The sequence below is a fragment of the Ambystoma mexicanum genome, chromosome 1p, assembly GCF_040938575.1.
Source record: "Ambystoma mexicanum isolate Mex_15411 chromosome 1p, UKY_AmexF1_1, whole genome shotgun sequence".
NCBI lineage: Eukaryota > Metazoa > Chordata > Amphibia > Caudata > Ambystomatidae > Ambystoma > Ambystoma mexicanum.
In genome coordinates this window covers 4,216,940-4,226,516 of record NC_090921.1, presented here as the reverse complement: position 1 = coordinate 4,226,516, position 9,577 = coordinate 4,216,940, and the positions used below count along the sequence as shown (strand labels likewise).

The window sequence follows — 9,577 nt, the reverse complement described above, 5'->3', positions numbered from 1 at the left end:
TACCCCTGGCATTTTGGTGAAATGACGTCCCTTTGGTGTTGCTGCCTGTTAATGATTGCTTAAACACTCTCTGCTCTCAAAGCTGTGAGATTTGTTGTGCTCTTGCTTACTCCCCATTCCAAGCCGCTTCTACCCCGCCGTACTGAGCATCGTTGCGCAGTCATGCCTCCTGCCTGCAGCATTTTCAGTTGAGTGGGTGACAGCCCTGTTATCCTTTGCCAGATACCTGCTCCATTTACAGAAATTCTAATCAATTGCCTTTGCACTCACACATTTGCCGGGCATGGTTATCATTTGCACAGGCAATCAATCAGTTGCCATTCTTTGGCAATGACTGCCCAGGTCCCATAGCATTTGCCAGGATCAGAAGCTGGGCACGGCTAAGTGGGGCAGGGATGCTGCTGATAGGATATCCCAGCAGGTCCTTGACCTATTCCAAACATTGAGACCTTGTAGAGGAAACCAAGAGGAAAGATTGGTACACAGCGATTTGTTTGATGGGGGGCCTGCAAAAAAGGGGGGATGCCCAGGGGGTGTCCAAAGTTTAAGTTACCCATGGCGGGCCAGAGGGGTGCTGTGCTGCGATGTTGGGCCCATCTCCTCCCCGCAGGGTGATCCGACTCCCACAATTCAGAAGCCAGAAGACTCCTGAGATGTCAGCACACTGCAAAGTTGGAGTGATGTTATCAATTTGGGACTGGAGGGAAATACCTGTGCTGCCACCACCGGCTAAGAAGAGGAGGACCACAGATAGACTGCCTTCTTGCAGCCCTTTTGCTACAGCACTAGGACATCTAGTCATTTCAGGAGCCAAAGAACTGTTTTTGGCATTAGCCAGAGGAAGTCTTTGCTTATATTGTGCTATTACTCAGAATTCCACATCGGCTTATTATTTTACAGATTTCATATTCGTCCAATGAGAGTTCTTCATTCATGAAGCTCCAATTTTAAAAGGAAACTTAAAAAAGGTGTGGCCAGTATGGGGATCGAACCCGCGACCTTGGCGTTATTAGCACCACGCGCTAACCGGCCATTAATACTCAAGATCACAGCAACAGCTACTAGCAGCCACTGTCAACAGAACAATGTTCTTAGTACATTCCCATTCAGCCCTTAGCGCCTGCTGTCAGCACATCGGAAGGCAACTTGCAGCCCAGGAGACGCGCCTGACAAGATGGAGCAGGTGACATCTAGACCATTCTTTGGCATGCACTGGATAAGAGCATTTGCACAAGATGTCGTCTTTGGGCCAGTTACAACCACTTTTGGGAAGGCTTACTGCTGCCACGGACTGCTGCCATTATAGACTCCAAGCTCGAGGCTACATTATGAGGGGCAGCTGTCCTGGCCAAGCCTCAATGCCTAATGACTATAGAGTTGCTCCATATATAATACGAGTGCAATTTAGGTATTTTGCACCACAAAGTTATTTGCCACTTGACTTACTTATGGCAACCTATTCTAAAGTCACTTCCAAGGTGACTCTAAGCAGTGCTTTAAGTGGGATTAGAAATTGAGGGGGGCTCTCGTTAGGGGGTTTGGCCTAGGCATGGGTGTGCTTAGTCCATGCCCCCATCAAGAGCCCCCGTCGCCTAAGAGGTGGGGGCTGCTAAAAGAAGCAGAGCTGGGGAGCACTGGCATTATTACATTTAATGCGCACAGCCCCTCCCCGGCTAAGCGGAGCAAAGGTGTGACACCAGTATGCCACAGCTCACACCCAGCAGGCAGCCTTTTCATTCAAGGAGCCACATGCTGCAATGCTTTACCACAGGCTCCTTGAATGAAAGTGATGCCTGCTGCTGATGGCTCTGTACTCTGAAACAGGAGGAGGTCTGAACTGCCCAGCTCGCCTTTTGTTTCCGAGTAAATAGCCATTAGCCAGCGTGAGTAGCGCAGGGGCTTCATGCTGGGTGATGGCTATTTACTCAGAAACAAAAGGAGGCCTGGCAGTCCAGCCCTCCTCCTGTTTCAGAGTACAGAGCCACCAGGCAGCCCGCACTGGAAGGCTGCACTTGCTGCTTGCAGGTGACAGCACTTCGCTTTAGAAAAAAAGAAAAGGCAATTGCTTTTTTTCTAAACCATAGTGCTGACACCTGCAGGCAGCTTGTGTAACCGTGCAGCCGCTGCACGGGCGGCCTCAGGTGTCAGCATGGCTGGAGCTAGTCGGGGGTGAGCCCCCGGCAGGGCCCCGGCTCAGGAGCCTTTTCTGGAGACTGCCGGGGCTCGGCCCATGCTAGCCCCAGCCCACTTAAAGCTCTGCCTCTAAGTATCAAAGACTGATGATGCTCCTTGAAATGTCTTTTTTCCGGGAAGTCACTTCTGTCCGTGCAATCCATATACAAAGTAGAATGTTTGCATGTATTTTGCCCCAGAACGCCCGGACAGAGCTCTTATAGATGAGTTTCCTGCATCTGTAATGTTCCTGCAGTTTTATTTTTTTCGTTATGTGTCAAAATACCATCAGTTACTAATGTTACCAAAAACGTAGATTGGGGCAGGGTGGGTGGTGTGGGGGCTCGAATGAGACCGAATGCAATTGCACCCACTGCATTTAGGGGGAGGAGTAGCAGGACTTTGTTCATGGCTCACCCCCAACCCCACTCTTGAAATGCTGGCTACTCCGTGCTTCTCGGACTGTTAGCCACAATAAGCAAGTGCCCCCCCCCCATCCCAACTTTCATCTTAAAATGGGGCCTCACGGGAGGTGACACATTCTCAGCCCGCCCTGCTGGTAGGAAGGAGGTGTGAGGAGTTAAGCAGCAGCCAGGCCCCCTGCTGCCTTAACACTTCTCAGGGGTTTCAGGTGCCACCAGTGTTTAGGAAGTCATAGATAGCTGTGGAGCTGGAGAGATAAATAAGTCTTGCAATGGTGAGGTGCTCAGCAGTCTCTATGGTGCACTGTGTGGCAGGACATTCAAATGTTAGCCCAAAACGGGCTTTTCAATCAAGCCCATAGCCCAAAGTGCTTTGTGTACTGTTTGAAGCTGAACATTACTTGTACCATACTGAGAAAGAGACGCTTCAGAGAAATGGAGGCGCCTATCCTAACTTACAGCCTTGCTGTGTGCAGACAGCGCTCCTCCCCATGGCTTTAATAAAAGATGAAGTCTTCACCTGGATCCAGGCCTGCGCGATTAGCCTACATATATGGCTTTTGCGCAGCAGGGCACACATCGTCTCTGTGGCGCAATCGGTTAGCGCGTTCGGCTGTTAACCGAAAGGTTGGTGGTTCAAGCCCACCCAGGGACGCAGTTTATTTTGGATTTTGGCAAACGTGAGCCAACTCCCGTTCAAAAAAAAAAAAACAACCAACGTGCAGGGTGCACTGCTTAATTCTGAAACCATATGTAAGGTGCTTCCTGTGCTGACATTTCCCTCAAGTCACACATCCATGGCCAGTCTGATTGTCTTTCAATACACGCTTACATGGCCCTATAGTTCTTGTATTCTGATGTGGGAATCTGGCATAGGCGTTTGTCTTTCAAAACCCACTTTCATGGCCCTATATTTCTGGTATTCTGATGTGGGAATCTGGCATAGGCGTTTGTCTTTCAATACCCAGTTTCATGGCCCCATAGTTCTGGTATTCTGATGTGGGAATCAGGCATAGGCGTTGTCTTTCAATATCCACTTTCATGGCCCTATATTTCTGGTAGTCTGTTGTGGGAATCTGGCATAGGCGTTTGTCTTTCAATACCCAGTTTCATGGCCCAATAGTTCTTGTTTTCCGATGTGGGAATCTGGCATAGGCGTTTGTATTTCAATACCCTTTTTCATGGGCCGATAGTTTTGGTATTCTGATGTGGGAATTTGGCATAGGTGTTTGCCTTTCGATACCCGGTTTCATGGCCCTATAGTTAGTATTTTGATGTGGGAATCTGGCATAGGGGTTGATTTTCAATACCCAGTTTCATGGCCCTATATTTCTGGTATTCTGATGTGGGAATCTGGCATAGGCGTTTGTCTTTCAATACCCAGTTTCATGGCCCCATAGTTCTGGTATTCTGATGTGGGAATCTGGCATAGGCGTTGTCTTTCAATATCCACTTTCATGGCCCTATATTTCTGGTAGTCTGTTGTGGGAATCTGGCATAGGCGTTTGTCTTTCAATACCCAGTTTCATGGCCCAATAGTTAGTATTTTGATGTGGGAATCTGGCATAGGCGTTGATTTTCAATACCCAGTTTCATGGCCCTACATTTCTTGTATTCTGATGTGGGAATCTGGCATAGGCGTTTGCCTTTCAATACCCGGTTTCATGGCCCTATAGTTCTTGTATTCTGATGTGGGAATCTGGCATAGGCGTTTTTCTTTCAATACCCGGTTTCATGGCCCTATAGTTCTTGTATTCTGATGTGGGAATCTGGCATAGGCGTTTTTCTTTCAATACCCGATTTTATGGCCCTATAGTTCTAGTATTCTGATGTGGGAATCTGGCAGAGGCGTTGCAGCACTAGTTTGGGAAGGGCACATTTTGCTATTCCATTGCCTGCCCTATATAGCAGCGCTGACAACAGAGGAGTCTCCCTTAACTTTTTTGGGGGTGTCCGGGAGGTCAGGAAGGGTCCCCATTATTATGAGGGATTCATTTTGAGCGCACAACATTGATGATGGCGGATGGCAGCGAACTGGTCACAATATGTGAACCCATTTGTATAGAGTGCAGTTAGTTATGATGTTTCTTTTGATGTTACAGCTCTTTAGAATGTATACATAATCACCACGCACGTAGAGGGATAAACTGCAAATGCAACATGAAAACAATCTACACAACGGGGTGCTTTGTAAAAAGGTAGTTGGGACTCTCTTGCAAAATGCATGTTGAGATTTAAACTGACTTTCTCAGGTTTGCAGATGTCAGAAAAATGAGTAAATCATTCATTTTCATCTCTTTGGTTCGCTGCTGCACATGAATTTTAAGTAGCAGGGACAGTCTTGACGGAAAGAAATATTAGTCACCTAGTAAGAAAGTCAGCTCAGAAGCAGGACAAGGTTTATGATTTAAGAGTCCTGCAAGGGAACAGATGTTATCTCGCTCATTGGATTGGTGTCGCTAGAGGGCGTTGGTTTTTTGTTCGGTGGTAATAAAAGTTAGGCCTGAGGCCAGGGTATCTGACAGTTAATTGTCTTTAAAGGTCATCAGTGGCTATATGTTCTGAAGTTGTGGTCGTATGAATTAGTAGGTCTTCAGAAGCGCCAGGAGTATGGGGTATGGGTTAGTTGAGATCCTGTTTATTCAGGCCTTCCTCTATTTGCTCAAATTTATTGTGCGGACCATGTGCAACCACAATGAAAGTTAAAGGCTTTAGGCCAGTTATTGCTAGCAATTAATTATGTTTTCAAGACCAATGTTTAACCATGTACTGATGCCATGGCCTCCTACGGACCAATCCTAAGAAGGTGTGCTCTGATTATGACATGAAGATGACTATCAAGATAAAACTGACCAAGGATAAGTGGAGAATTGGGAGAAGATGGGATTCATTTTAAAAGATTTTGGTCCAATCATATTTTGGGGGTGGATTGTTATAGAACATCTGGGATTATTTTAATTGTTGCAAAAAGGATATAAGATGCCAACTGATGTTGTATTGTTCAAACCTGGGTTAGTTTGGTCCTGCAACACCATCTAACCACTCCCTGAAACTGTGTACAATAAACTTGCTTTATGCACAACTGTGTGCTCACTTCTTAAGTGGTGGGACTGTTTCGGTTAATGTGATTAAAGGCCCATACGCACAGGGGGCTAGAGTATGGTTTTATAAAGCTAATCTTGAGCCTAGCAACACCTCCAAGTGGGTACATAAGTGTTCATAAAATACCCCGGTACAATAACCCCTGCACCTGCAAGTTCCTGCGTGCCCACTATAAATTATGCCTTTGATTTGTGTACTCTGGCCTCCGTAGTGCTGGAAATACATATGCTGTCTCTCTGCCCCCAAGTGACCTGAGGAGAAAATTGAGGAACTAAAGTGATGCATAGGGATCACTGTTGATAAGTTACCTGTGCTGGGAATGAAAACAGGCACCAGTGGTCAAAGTGTATGAAACCAAGTAGTGGAACTATATTCCCTGCTGGCCTGCCCTCTCCCCACAAACCACATTGCCACGTCCCCTTCCACACACAACACAAACCCCCAAACACATGCGCCTGCTGTTTAAGGGAACATTTAGTGCAGTGCAAGTTTCAACTGCTTCCTACACTTTTATTTTAAACCAAAACCATTCCGGAACGGTTCTTTTTAAAATAAAACTATAGACACAGTAGAACCTGATTAAGAAAAGTAGAAGAGCACCGCTCCCGCTCCGTTAGACCACAGCACCTTCATGAGGTGGAGTCCAGGCACAGAATGCAATAATGTGTCAGTATCTCACCAGGAACTGGATGTGTTGCCTGCAGGTTACATATAGATTGCTGTGGCAGGTGCATTAACCCACTAGGCGAACTTATCAGGTTTGAAACCTTGGACTTGCAAGACACACATGCACACAAACACATGCTGCAAAAAACTGGACTTCCTCTGAGGCATCAGGTTGAATGTTGGTGCATTTCGCTTCCTTCATCTAGTATTACTTCCATTAGCCAATGGCAACCATTTTCCACCCCCATGTTGAGGATATTTAGTTTCACAAAGAGAGACTAATCATTGGGGGTGCGAGGCATGTAAAATCGGGCCCAGCATTAAGTCTTTGTCTTCACCCTGGGGCGTATATTGATATGGGCAGAGATGTCTCCTGCCACTTTACCCGGGGACGTCAGTTGGGGGTCGCAACCTCTGAGGTCTCCCTTGCGACATCTCTGTTCTCCCTTGCAACCTCTTGAAAAAAGTTCTCTTTTTTGTTTTTTTGGGGGGGTTCTGTAATGCAAGCTCCTAGGCTGCGGCCAGCACCATGTAGCTCTTTAAATCTGGAGTGGCTGGCTTTCTTGTTCAGGGCCGTTAAAAAAAATAAGAAAAATAAGAACAGGAGTGCCAAAAGTCTAACACTTTCAGCACTGACCCTAAATAAGAAAGAATAAGAATACCAAATAATGTGTATTTCTGGAATGCTATACAATAATTGCTAGACTCATTAAAGGTTTATTTCAGGCACACTTCAGGGGGTGAGTCACTGATTTAGTCTGTTCTTAAACGCCTCAACTCAGCCTTTCATCTTTCTGAGGTCGATAAAAGAGTACCAACACATGTTGGGTGATATTGGGTGTATATTTTTACTATATAAAGCACTTAAGCGTAAGTGCTACATAATAACACATCATTATCATTTGGTCATGGACTTCTGCTTGCATTCACAGTAATTTGGTAATATGGGCCTATACACTCTGATCTTAACAATACATATGGCGATCGATTCTTGTATGAAATGTACATCACATTATGTACATCACACTATAGTGATATTGTAACCATATTTTTTGTGGTGTACAATGCTATGTGATGCCACTTCCTGTTTCATCAACGGGTGAAAGGTTGTGTTCCATCGCTTCCTGCGATATCACTTCAGGGTGGGGTCAAATGAAATCAATTCCTGTGATGTCATCAGGGGGTCAAGGGTCGTGTGATGTCACTTCCGCTACCCCTGGCATTTTGGTGAAATGACGTCCCTTTGGTGTTGCTGCCTGTTAATGATTGCTTAAACACTCTCTGCTCTCAAAGCTGTGAGATTTGTTGTGCTCTTGCTTACTCCCCATTCCAAGCCGCTTCTACCCCGCCGTACTGAGCATCGTTGCGCAGTCATGCCTCCTGCCTGCAGCATTTTCAGTTGAGTGGGTGACAGCCCTGTTATCCTTTGCCAGATACCTGCTCCATTTACAGAAATTCTAATCAATTGCCTTTGCACTCACACATTTGCCGGGCATGGTTATCATTTGCACAGGCAATCAATCAGTTGCCATTCTTTGGCAATGACTGCCCAGGTCCCATAGCATTTGCCAGGATCAGAAGCTGGGCACGGCTAAGTGGGGCAGGGATGCTGCTGATAGGATATCCCAGCAGGTCCTTGACCTATTCCAAACATTGAGACCTTGTAGAGGAAACCAAGAGGAAAGATTGGTACACAGCGATTTGTTTGATGGGGGGCCTGCAAAAAAGGGGGGATGCCCAGGGGGTGTCCAAAGTTTAAGTTACCCATGGCGGGCCAGAGGGGTGCTGTGCTGCGATGTTGGGCCCATCTCCTCCCCGCAGGGTGATCCGACTCCCACAATTCAGAAGCCAGAAGACTCCTGAGATGTCAGCACACTGCAAAGTTGGAGTGATGTTATCAATTTGGGACTGGAGGGAAATACCTGTGCTGCCACCACCGGCTAAGAAGAGGAGGACCACAGATAGACTGCCTTCTTGCAGCCCTTTTGCTACAGCACTAGGACATCTAGTCATTTCAGGAGCCAAAGAACTGTTTTTGGCATTAGCCAGAGGAAGTCTTTGCTTATATTGTGCTATTACTCAGAATTCCACATCGGCTTATTATTTTACAGATTTCATATTCGTCCAATGAGAGTTCTTCATTCATGAAGCTCCAATTTTAAAAGGAAACTTAAAAAAGGTGTGGCCAGTATGGGGATCGAACCCGCGACCTTGGCGTTATTAGCACCACGCGCTAACCGGCCATTAATACTCAAGATCACAGCAACAGCTACTAGCAGCCACTGTCAACAGAACAATGTTCTTAGTACATTCCCATTCAGCCCTTAGCGCCTGCTGTCAGCACATCGGAAGGCAACTTGCAGCCCAGGAGACGCGCCTGACAAGATGGAGCAGGTGACATCTAGACCATTCTTTGGCATGCACTGGATAAGAGCATTTGCACAAGATGTCGTCTTTGGGCCAGTTACAACCACTTTTGGGAAGGCTTACTGCTGCCACGGACTGCTGCCATTATAGACTCCAAGCTCGAGGCTACATTATGAGGGGCAGCTGTCCTGGCCAAGCCTCAATGCCTAATGACTATAGAGTTGCTCCATATATAATACGAGTGCAATTTAGGTATTTTGCACCACAAAGTTATTTGCCACTTGACTTACTTATGGCAACCTATTCTAAAGTCACTTCCAAGGTGACTCTAAGCAGTGCTTTAAGTGGGATTAGAAATTGAGGGGGGCTCTCGTTAGGGGGTTTGGCCTAGGCATGGGTGTGCTTAGTCCATGCCCCCATCAAGAGCCCCCGTCGCCTAAGAGGTGGGGGCTGCTAAAAGAAGCAGAGCTGGGGAGCACTGGCATTATTACATTTAATGCGCACAGCCCCTCCCCGGCTAAGCGGAGCAAAGGTGTGACACCAGTATGCCACAGCTCACACCCAGCAGGCAGCCTTTTCATTCAAGGAGCCACATGCTGCAATGCTTTACCACAGGCTCCTTGAATGAAAGTGATGCCTGCTGCTGATGGCTCTGTACTCTGAAACAGGAGGAGGTCTGAACTGCCCAGCTCGCCTTTTGTTTCCGAGTAAATAGCCATTAGCCAGCGTGAGTAGCGCAGGGGCTTCATGCTGGGTGATGGCTATTTACTCAGAAACAAAAGGAGGCCTGGCAGTCCAGCCCTCCTCCTGTTTCAGAGTACAGAGCCACCAGGCAGCCCGCACTGGAA

The 9,577-nt window shown here is 46.9% G+C and overlaps 1 non-coding gene across 1 annotated transcript; it reads left to right on the top strand.

Annotated features, from left to right (window-relative positions):
• The first annotated feature begins 3,175 nt into the window (after positions 1-3,175).
• Positions 3,176-3,249, top strand: TRNAN-GUU (transfer RNA asparagine (anticodon GUU)). The gene has a single exon. It is a non-coding gene; the product is annotated as a tRNA-Asn (tRNA).
• The last annotated feature ends 6,328 nt before the right edge of the window (positions 3,250-9,577 follow it).